Here is a 12,181-nt window from a genome sequence, read left to right on the forward strand (position 1 = left end):
CTTAAAGCAAGGCTTGAAGCAAGGCAAAGGTGACTACGAAGTCACTTGTATATATACATCTTGCCAGAGATCGAGTGGTCCAATGGGGCACTGAAGCTAATGAATAGCTGCCCAATGGAAAGGCGTTCTGTCAGGCTATAACCATAAAAGGCAGAAACAGAGGCCTTGTATCTGGGGGAGCAGTTGTCAGCTTACATGCTCTCACCCCAGATAAACATCTTGTTTACCAGACAGGCAGGAGTCCTGTCCTCTTTGTTCTTTTTCCCACGTTGCCCTGTTTTTCTGCAGGAAGGAGGGGAGAAAAAGAGACCTTGCCTAGACACCTTAAGGCCTGTCTGGGTTTTTACTGGGCCATATCATGGCCCTACCATGACAGCAAGCAGATAATTAATTCCTTGTTTTGTTTGGCTCATGTACACACTTAAGACTTTTGTTTTACACATTAAACTGGGTTTACCTCAGTCCATGGATTTTCTCACCTTTACCTCTGATTCAGCTCCTCACCCCCCTCAGGAGGGAGTGAGCAAGCTCCTGAGGGGCTCAGCTTCCAACTAAGGATAAACTGTTACACCTATCTTCCTCAGGTATTATTTCTTGTAATATTGGATGCTGAGTTACAGAGTGCAGTGAACTCTCAGTTTCATTACAGATTCTCACTTCCTGTCCCTGACAAAGCCTTATTGTTCTGCCTGGAATTCATTGTATTTTACCATCCCTGCCCAACCTTAGTAACTCTCTGAGCTTCTTATCTCAGGATCTGCTCCTGCTCCATTCCATCAGGAGGTGTTCAGCCCTTCAAAACCATAAGGGTAGCCACATGCTCTTTTTGCACTTTGTTTAAAATAGAGCCATTTTCTTATGTTTTGTTTCTATATAGAGTGTCATTCTCCCTCTTTTCTGAGAATTTAGTTGCCATTATCTAACTTATCTAAAAGGTATTTAATCATGTAGCTCAAAACCAACTACTATTTTCTGCTTGCATAGCAAACTTTTGTTTGAAGCTTTTCCAATGCCCATCTCTACAGACCCAAAGTCTGTACGCAGCCTGATGATTTTAAGCTAGAGTGGGGCTTTTAGCTGCCCATCTTCCCCATCAGGGTTTCTTTCCTCTCTGAATGGCAAACAGGCACTGCTTACACTGTGGTTTTACAGTTAATCTAAAGCAACAGAAATGCCATGTGCCATTAAAAGGGACAATCTCTCCATCATTCCCTGCTTTGGCTGCATGTCCAGCCACTGCCTTCAGGCTAGTGGTAGTGGATGTGTAGGTAAATGCAAACTGAACGTTTTTCCTTTCCTTCAGTTATTTTTCAGCTGCATTGGTTTCCTATCCTAGGCTGCTGTAGAGATGCAGAAATCCAACAAGTCACAGCATGGAGGCAGATGGATGGAGGGCAGAAACCCACAAACTCGTGGAGGGAGAAGAAGTGGTAGGAACTTCATCCTCATGTCTTAATCTTCCTGCAAGAGATTGACTTACTTGTGTTTGCCTGCAACACCCTTTGAATGATAAGGATCCCTGTCCAGACGCAGATACAAAACTGAACTTCTAAATTCAGGCTCTCCTGTGCAGCAAGAATGAAAACATGGGTCAGATTCTTTTGGCATCACATGTAAGGTTGTCCTTTGATTTAAATAGAATAAAGGCTGCAATTTGTGGAACACAGATATCAAAGTAGTCCTTTTCTGGTTGCTCTGCTCTAAAGGTATCTTTTAATCTCTTTAAACACGCTTAGAGTGCTAAGCTGGAAAAGATCCCAAATGCAGAAGATTATATAGTTTTTGCAAACTATGAAAACAGCATAGTCCCACTGTTAAAATACTGAGCCTTATTAACACAGCCCTCAGTTATACCTTTAAGTGTATAGATGCTTTCAACTCTGATTCTGACCTTGTGGATATGCCTGCAATGCACATCTGGCAGGCTATTTCACAGCAGTGTAATGGTGTGGTGCATTGACCCTCTATTACTTCCCCTCCTAAGCTGGACAGGAGAGAGAAAATACAACAAAAGACTTATGGGTCAAGATAAGGACAGAGAGATCACTCAGCAGTTACTGTCACAGGCAAAGCAGACTAAACTTAGTGTAAAAAATGAAATTAATTGGGTTACCAATCAAATCAGTGTAGGATAATAAGAGATAAAACCATGCTTTTCCTACTCCTCCATTCTTCGCAGGGTTTTCTGGCAGTTCTGTTTGAAGATTTGAACGTTGTCAGGTCAGACAACACTAGGCCTGCTGGCAACAGACAGGGTACATGTCTCAAAAACCAAAAAGGACCTTTGCATGGGAGTTGGCAGGGCTCACTGAAAGAGCTTTAAACCAGATTTGAAGAGGTAAAGAGATAAAACCAGGCTCTCTAGAGGTAAGACTGGGGGTGGCACATCAGTGTTTGTGGGATGGTGTGCTAGCAAGCTCCTTTGGTCTGCCATCTGAGTGGAGGCAGAGGATGGTGTGCCATGAGATAGTAAAGACACAAGGGATATTGATGGCCTTAGCATCAGAGTGCTTGGAAATGGTCAGGTAGGAATTAGGTCTTGTGACCCCCCAAAAGATGACAAAATCAATAGACCAACTGAAATACACCTACAGCAATGAACACAGTGGCACAACGGTCAGGAGGAGCTGGAAGCCATTGTACAGCAGGAAAACCATGATAGAGTTGCCATCAAGAAATGTGATGGGATGATTCACATGACTGGAGTTCTGCGATGAAGGGCTGTTAACTCTTCTGAAAGGAAAGGTCAAGAAGGAGTGGAGATGGAGTGCACCTGTATGCTAGGGACTGTTTTTATTTACTTGACCTTAATGATGGTGATGATAAAGTTGAGTGTTTCTGGGTAAGAATCAGGGGGAAGTCCAACAAAGCATATATAATGGTGACAGTCTATTATAGACTGCCCAACCAGGATCAAGAAGTAGAAAAATGTCCTGTAAGCAGCTGGGAGAAGTCTCAGAATAACAGAATGCTAGGGGTTGGAAGGAACCTTGAGAGATCATCAGGTTCAACCCTCCTGCCAAAGCAGGATCACCAAGAGCAGAAACATGTCCAGGTTTGCTTTGAAAGTCTCTGGAAAAGAGGCTGCACAACCTCTCTAGGCAGCTTGTTCCAGTGCTTCCATCACCCTCACAGTAAAGAAGTTTCTCCTCATGTTGACTTCTCCGGACCTAACAGTCCCAGTTCCCTCAATCTTTCTTTATAGTAGAGATGTTCAAATCCCTTAATTGTCCTTGTAACTCTTTGCTGGACCTTCTCCAATAGATCCCTGTCTTTCTTGAACTGAGGAGCCTCAGACTAGATTCTAGATGTGGTCTCACCAGAGCAGAGTAGCGTACTACCCTCATACCCTCATGCATGAAAGCTGGTTGTAGTGAGGTGAGTATTGGTCTCCTCTCCCAAGTAACAAGCAATAGGACAAGAGGAAATGGCCTCAGGCTGTACCAAGGAAGGTCTAGGTTGGATATGAGTAAAAGTTTCTTCACTGAAAGGGTAGTAAGGCACTAGAACAGATTGCCTAGGGAAATGGCAGAGTCACCATCCCTGAAGGTATTTAGAACATACATAGATGTGGTGTTGAGGGACATGGTTTAGTGGCGACTTCATAATGCCAGCTTAATGGTTGAACTCAATGAGCTTCAAGGGCTTTTCCAACCAAAATGATTCAATCATTCTATGATTAATTTTTTATTTTACTTTCTCTCCATCATGAGAAAGAATGGAATCCTTCCACCAGATGCAGTTAACTTCCAACCTCATCCTTGTCATTGAAGGCAAAGAAATTGAAAGGGTCAAAGGGCAAAGATGGCATACACACAGAAACAGTCAAATCTAACAGGTGAACTGGAAAGGAAAAGAACTGTCAAGAGGAACCAAGGCAAAAGTATAATATGGGATCCAAAAGATAAAATATGCAGGGAAAGAATGATTATGTAAGAACAAAAACGCAGGAAGAAAATAGTTTGTGAATGAATGAAGAGGAAATACACAAGCAGACAGTTTGCATGGCTGCAAGTCTGTCAATGACTGCTTTGAAGATTTATGTGAAAGACTGCTCTTTGGATGATTCATATGAGTACCTTATCTGATACACTAAAATTCTTTAGCCTTTTTCTATAGAAGCATAACTGAAACTGAAGACACGACAAAAGTATTGTTAAAAAGCAGTGTAGTGGAAATTGTAAAAGCAACAGAATTGAGAAGATTTGGATTTGGGGCTTTTTTGTAAGCACTCCTCAGAGTAACAGTTGTGCATGGCCCTTCCCACATGCTATGAGTAACTCCAGAAAGTATGATGCTGAGATTTTGGAAGTGATCTAAAATCAGAACCTATTAAAAGCTGTAAGAACAAAGCTGCAAAAACTTTAACCTATTATTCTTTGAGCACAGAATCAAAATATAGGAAATACAGGAAAGGTTTCACTACTCAGTGACAATTATTCTATACTTTTCCTTCTGTACTCTACAGAATATTCTAAAGTTTATTCTATACCTTTCTGCTTTCTAAGCAGACCACTGATTACAGTGCCGTGAGAGATTAATGCACTAATGATTTCTCACTGTTAATGCTAATCCACTGACCTCAAGCAGCTTGATCTAAAGATATTTATAGTCTGGCACTACCTCAAGTCTTGGATGTTGAATGGGAAAGCAGTAAAGTGCTTCCTTCAATTGTTCATTTCTGTCTTCTTGGAGTCCCATCAACATCTGGGAGCAGCTGGCCTATTTTATCCTGTATACACTAATGTTGATAGAGTATTCAAAATTGCATTAGTAAGAATGATCTGACGTCAGTACTGTACTACATGACCCATGATACAAGGTCAGTTTCCAATTTAAAGCATTGTAACAAAGGCAAGTGCAGGTCACTACCACTTTAAGCAGTTTTAGAGACACTAATGGGCTCTGAAAGACCAAGCAACAGATGGAAAATAGTATTTATCTAAAGCACTCTTGTCCAGAACAGGCCTAAAGCAAGACATTGTTCTTCAGAAGAAACTAAAGAACTAGTTTTACTGCTTGGATTAGTTCATTGCAGAATTTGCCTTTTTTCCCCCTATTTTCTTTTCCTTTTTTTTTTTTTTTTTTTTTTTTTTTTGTGTTTATTTAGTTTAACTTCAAGAACCCAAATATAATCTTAAGGGAAGACACTGATTCTTCACTTCTTCACTCCTTCCATCCCCTTTACAGCAGGCCTGACTTTCTCACTAGACTTGAAACTCAGTTTGCAAAAGAAAGTATGCACAAACCCAGGGATTATTAAAATGAGTTTTCCTTATAATATGGACATTTAATTTAAGAAGCATAGAGCAAGAAGTAATAGAAGCAGCATGTCAGTACTGTACTGAGCAAGGAGGCTGACACTGTCTGGTATGTGTCAGTGACAGGTTTAACTGTACAACCTAGTTCACACATTTCTCTTCACATCTGTTCCATTGTGAAAGTCTTTTGCATACCTTTTGTAATTTTAATACAATAAACATATGTACTCACCCCTTCCACCCACACTGTCTTCAGCATGTCACTTGGCCTTCTTGAATCTCAGACAATCGGCCTTGGCCCACTGATCCAGCCTGTTCAGGCCATTTTGTAGAGCCTTCCTAATTTCAGCCAGATCAACACTCCCTCCCAGGTTTGTGTCCTCTGGAAGCTTACTGCAGGTACACTTGATCCCCTTGTCCAGATCACTGACAAAGATATTAAAGAAAACTGGCCTCCATACTGAACCCCAGGGAATACTGCCTGTTACCAGCCATCAACTAGACTTAACTCCATTCACCACCATCCTTTGGGCTCTGCCATCCAGCCAGTTTCTTACCCAACCAAGATCCACCCATCTAAGCCATAAGCAGAGAATTTCTCTCTCTTCTGTGGGGGATAGTCCAAGCAAACAACATGCACAGCCTCTCCCTCATCCACTAAGCAGATCATCTTGACATAGGAGGAGATCAAGGTTGTCAAGCAGGACCTGCCCTTCATGAACCCATACTGACTGGTCACCTGACTGCCCTGTACGTGCTGCATAACGGCACTCAAGATGATCTGCTCCATGACCTTCCTTGGCATTGAGGTCTGACTGACAGTTCCCCAGGCCCTCCTTTTTGCCCTTCTTGTAGATGGCCATAATATATGCCATTCTCCAGTCAACTAGGACCTCCCTGTTTAGCCATGACTGCTGGTAAATGACAGAAAGTGGCTTGGTGTGCACTTCCACCAGCTCCCTCAGTACCCTTGGGTATAGGCCATCTGTCCCCATAGACTTGTGTATGTCTAAACGGTGCAGCAGGTCACCAACAATCTCCTCTTGGACTGTGTGGGCTTCATTCTGTTCACTATTCCTATCTTCTGGCTCAGGCAGCTTGGTATCCCACAAACAACTGATATTATTACTAAAGACTGAGGCAAAGAAGGTATTGAGCACCTCAGACTTTTCCTCATGCTTGATCACTCTGGACAGAGGAGATTCTTAGTCCTCCTTTTGTTGCCAATATATTTGTAGAAGCATCTCCTGTTCTCTTTAACAGTTGAAGCCAGATTAATTTCTAATTGGGCTTTGGCCTTTCTAATTTTCTTGCTGCATAGTCTCAGAACAGCTTTGTAGTTCTCCTGAGTGGCCTTGCCCCTTCTTCCAATGAACATAATTATTTTCTTCCCCCAAGCTGCAATGAAATAATGTTCAGATAGGCTGCCTTTCTTCCCCACTGACTTGTCTTTTGGCACATGGGGATGGCCTGTTCCCACACCTTTAAGACTTCCTGGACTCCTTGGCCCTTCAGGACTGCCTTCAAGAGACTCTGCTGGTAAGTTTCTGAAAGCAGACAAAGCCTGTCCACTGGAAGCTCAAGAAGGAAGTACTGCTGACCCCCCCTTATCTATTTCAATAACTGAGAACTCAATAATTTTGTGATCACTGTGCCCAAGATGACTTCCAACAGTTATATCACCCACAGCTCCAGTCTCACCCTGGGCTGCCTCAAATGAAGCATTGCCAGCAGGTTGACAGGTGACTCTCCCTCTCTACTCCATCTTTGTGGAGTAGACTACTTGGACTTCTTGTGTATATTCAGCTCTGGGGTGCTCAGTATAAGGAAGACATAGATCTTCTCAAGTAGGTCCAGAGGAGGGTGACAAGGCTGATCAGAGGAATGGAACTCTTCTGGTATGAGGAAATGCTGAGACTTTTGGGTGTTTAGTCTAAAGAAGGCTCTGGGGAAATCGTTCAGCATTCTTCCAGTATTTAAAAGGGATCTATAGGAAAGATGGGGAGGGACACTTGATCAGAGAGTGTAGTGATAGGAAGAAGGGTAACAGTTTTATACTGAAGGAGGGTAGATGGAGATAAGATATAAAAGGGATATAAGGAAAAATATCTTGACTGTGAAGAGTGGTGAGGCGCTGGAACAGGTTGCCTAAAGAAGCTGAGGATGCCCCTCCCTGGAAGTGTTCAAGGCTGGGCTGAATGTCCATTTGAATTTGGGCAGCCTGCTAGAGTGGAAAGTGTTCTTGCCTGTGGCAGGGCTGTTGGACTAGGTTATCTTTAAGGTCTCTTCTAACCCAGACTATTCTATGATTACATCTCTGCTGTATATATCTAAAGCAAGATGAGAAGAAAGAGAACATTCCTGAATGTTCTTTCATTTTCTGTTTTTCAGTACAATATGCTTACATGAGTGTGAAACATCCATTTCTTTCTACTCTGTGGAGAGCTCCATGGTCTCAAATACTGCAGTAACTTCAGGCAGTTTAGCACGGTATTTACAACACAATGTAGGTTTAAGCCTTGTGAAATCTCACTTGAATGCAAAGTAGAGGAGGGCTAGGCCATAGGTAAAACTGAGACAACGCCCACTGATTTGCTAAATACTGTTATTCAGATGGTATAATCTGACCCTGAATAGTAATAGACACTTTTTTTTTTCCCCAACTGATTTCTCTTGTGCAAGGAGTGGTAATTCAAATACTACACAGATGACTACACAAAACCAGAGAAATGTGGTTGCAGCGTGTGGAAAAAAATTCATGGTTGTCAAATTAGAGGTAGAATTGTTTGTGAATTCCTGCAATAGCTGGATATTAAACTTCTGGCAAAATCAGACTCACATGAACTATTTAATTTTCTTATTCTCCTTAAAACCTCCAGTATTCTGCTCTGTAATAAGGATGTTTTCTGTGTGTGTATATGCTGGAAGAGGGAGAGGAAACAAAACTGTAACTTTCAGCTATAATACAGACAGAAAGCAATGAAATGAGCTAACTAGTGATCAAAGAAACCACCTATCACAGAATCCGAACAATACAGTTATATTATAAAACATAGGTAATAATCATGGTCTAAAGGCTACTGGGTCAAGATGCATGCACAATGCTCAAGATGCACTCTTTTGTCACCAACTTCCTGTGGGACATTTACATTTATTTCAAAGAGTACTGAACTTGCACCACTATCTACATTATTGCACTTCTGAAGATAATGAAGTCTAAATACTGGAGCCTCCCTAAGAAAACATAGTGCTCTGGGCCTGCATCTCTGAGGCTCTGCTTCCTCTACAATGTAGTGCAAACTCAGAAGAGTCATATAGGAATTCTGTTTCACTCTGCCTGCTCAGGTTGGATTAATTTCCTCATGCAGATATAGAAAATGTTATTGGAAAAATACATCTTGATAATCCTGCAACATTTTTGCTAATTACCCTGTTGCATTTTGGGGGGAGAATGCCTGAGAAACCCTGCAGCAAAGGAGCAGATGTTCTAGGATAGAGAAGAGTAGCCTTTGTTTCCACAGCCTAAGACCAAAAATGTTTGTTGTTTATCATAGTCAGTGTAGGTGAGGGACTTTTATTTCTCTCCAGTTTAAGCCCTAAGGTTAGTTCAAACAGTGACTCATAATCCATTATATAACCCAGTTTCTTTCATATTATGACTTCACTGTAGTCATTGGAAATGCACTGGCAGTCAATTCTTCACTTTCTGTATAAACTCTAACTCAAGTCTGATCATACGAACAGGACAAAGCCCTCTGTACCAAAACTCCAAAAACCCTTCTTTGTGCAGGGAACAGATGGGCTATTAATCATCTTGATAGATGAGAGAAGTGTACTGGTTACATAATTAACAGAAAGGAATCTGTAAATTGAAAGCTGTGTGCTGCCAGGCTCTGGTGTGGATGCTCTCCTTGATTCAGTTTCTCCTACCTAGTGATCTGTGTGAGCTTGTTCACTGAGGGGAAGGTAATGCAGCGCTAAGAACCTGTGCCATCCTAGGCTTATATTGACACAGGTGCTTTTACAATACAAAGCCAAGCGAGTGTAGAAACATTTCACTTAATAGGGACATGATGCTTGGGGTGTAGTAAAGGCCTCTTTCTTTCCAGCTTGAACATTAAGGCCAGAGAACTCAAGGTATAGGTGTTTGTAATTAAGGTCTCTGGCGCAGTACTTAGTTGGTATCTGTGCATGGTACAGTACATAGCATTTTTAGATGGTAGTTACTGCATGGGTTTTACTGAAGCTAACTAACTAGCCTTACTCAAGGTGTGTGTGTGTGGAAATCAAGGAAAATACCTCAGACACAAGAGAGAGGGATCCATTCTACTTTTGTCCACCTTACTAAACATCCAAAGCAGCAGGTAAAAATTAAGATTTTCCAGGTTCACCTTATTTCAGTTGAAGCCTTTGAATACACCAGTGCTCTTTCACTGCTTCTGTTGTCTCTCATCTAATCTATTTGTTCCAGAACAAGAGTCTCAAAAACACGCTTTCTGCAATTAGATGAAACACGATAATTTTTAAGACAGAAGAGTCATATGCTTACATTAATGTTTTAACATCATTCTTGCATTAAGGGCTTCTGGGAATAGGTTAAAACATCTATGAACTTCGTTACTAATCCGTGTCAAGGATAGCAGATAATTTTTCTTTGTACATGCTTGCAGTCATTATTGGACAATCAATAGTACATAAGAACCAATCATTGCCCAAAACCTCTCACAGATTTGTGGTAACATTGTGAAACACAGACATGTGTGCAAGAGCTAATGGCATATTACTGAACAAGAATTCACTGCTTCAGCTGTTGCTGCAGAGCTCAAAGAGCAATTTGTTCTCTAAAGCTCATATTCTACTATAATTTGCTATGAAACTTTGGTTCTTTCGTGTTGACGGCACAGATAATTTAAACATCTGAAGATATTTTCACCTTAATAATGTCCCTAAAAAGTAGTATATTTGAGATTCCTCAATTCACAGAATCACAAAAGAGATGTCAAAGATCATCCAGTCCAACCTTTGACCCAGTACTGAAGGGTCAATACTAAACCATGTCCCTAAGTGCCAGGTCTACATGCCAGCTTCGCTCCTCCAGAGACAATAACTCCACCACTGCCCTGGGCAGACCATTCCAATGTTTGATAACCCTCTCTGTGAAGAAGTATTTCCTAGCATCCAGCCTGAACCTCCTCTAGCACAGCTTGAAACAATTTCCTCTAGTCCTTTAGCCTGCCATCAAGGAGAGGAGGCTGGCCCCTTCCTTGCTCCAGTCTCCCTTCAGGTAGTTGTAGAAAGTGATGAGATCTCCCCTCAGCCTCCTCTTCTAGTTCCATTGAGTAACTTCCCTAACTCTTTCCCACTCCACTCATCTGGAATTTTGCCCTCTATTAACTAAGTTATGCATCCACAAAAGAAAAGAAATCTAAAATGCGAGCAGAAAGCGTGTAAAAACTGGCCAGTCACTGATTCTCAAAGCTTGTAATCTCAAGAGCCAGAATTTTCTTTAGAAGGTCTACATTAGTTTACGTTAGCTGCACAACAAGACGAAGATAAAAGCACAAATGTTTCTATAGGTTAAAATACTTGAAAACATTTTCTATGGACTGAAAATAAAAATAAATATAAAACAGTCACTCAGGTAGAATGGAATTGTAGCACAGAAATGAAAAACTGGGTAAGAATTCTGCAACATGTATACAGGTATTAGTTCTCACTCTGCACAATCTCCGTCTGAACAGATTGTTATTTATCTGTTTGTAATGTAAGCTGCAATGAACCAAATAGATGAAAAAAATCACTATGCATACATGGTGTATCAGTGTGAGAGATTAAATCCCCCCCACCGACAAGAGCCAGGCTAGCTCAGTCTGGAAGCAAGTGAAAGCTGCATTTACAAGCAAATCTACAATCTATGATGAAATGCAATGAATATGTACAGATATACACAATTCACAACATTTACAAATATATACAATCAACAGAAAAGCACAACCAAGCTCCCTTTCCTTCCCCCCAAAGGGGCCTTTCCCAAGGGGCCTCTCTCCCAGGGGCCTCCTCCCCCCAGATCCCCCTGGCAGAAAGCAGAAAGGGTTAAAAGCAGAGAGGCTGTTAACTTAGCTCGCCAAGGTCAGCGTGTTATCTTCAGCCAGAGAGAAGAAGAAGAGGCCAGACAGCCCAGCAAGGAAGCTGAGAGCTCAGACTCTGACTGCCCCTACTGTTTTGAGTAGTGGTTCTTAAACATTTCTATCTATCCAATGGAAGTGTTTAGAACAATCATTATTTTGCTTTCTTACACCCAGTAGTGACTTATTTACATTCTTTCGCTTACTCTGCTTGAACTTTGAGAAGAAAAATTAAAAAGACAGTTTCAAACCATCACACATGGGACTAAGTTATCTGAACTAAGGCCATGCTTGTTGCAGCCCTTTATTTATGACAGTCTTACTGATACAGTGTGGCAACTGACAGATCACCAAAACAGAGATCAAAAGGAGCACTCATTAATTTTATTAAGAAGAAATGATGCTTAGATTTTTTTTCTGTGCTTTGTCTCCTGGGAGTTAGGGATGTGGCCATGCTAACACTGGCAGAGTGGTAAGTGATGGTCTGTTGCAAATAAGCAAGTGATGGAGTATGAACAATTAAGCCTGACCCTTCTGCTGATTAAATTTTCAATTTAAAAATCTAAGCTAGGTGCACACCTAAGGCACATTAATTCTACTGCACACATGTAAGCACGTGCGTATTTGTCCATACCTCTTGTCTGCACAAGAAATAGCCTGAAGGTATCCAAAATCCATTCCTGGGACTTCTGACCTCCCAAGACACCAGTGTCTAAATAGCACAGCAAGCTTGTAAGCAGAGGAGCTGTGTAAGATGTGCAGGCACCTCTTAAAATGAGCTAGGTTATTCTGTGC

The sequence above is a fragment of the Indicator indicator genome, chromosome Z, assembly GCF_027791375.1.
Source record: "Indicator indicator isolate 239-I01 chromosome Z, UM_Iind_1.1, whole genome shotgun sequence".
Classification (NCBI taxonomy): domain Eukaryota; kingdom Metazoa; phylum Chordata; class Aves; order Piciformes; family Indicatoridae; genus Indicator; species Indicator indicator.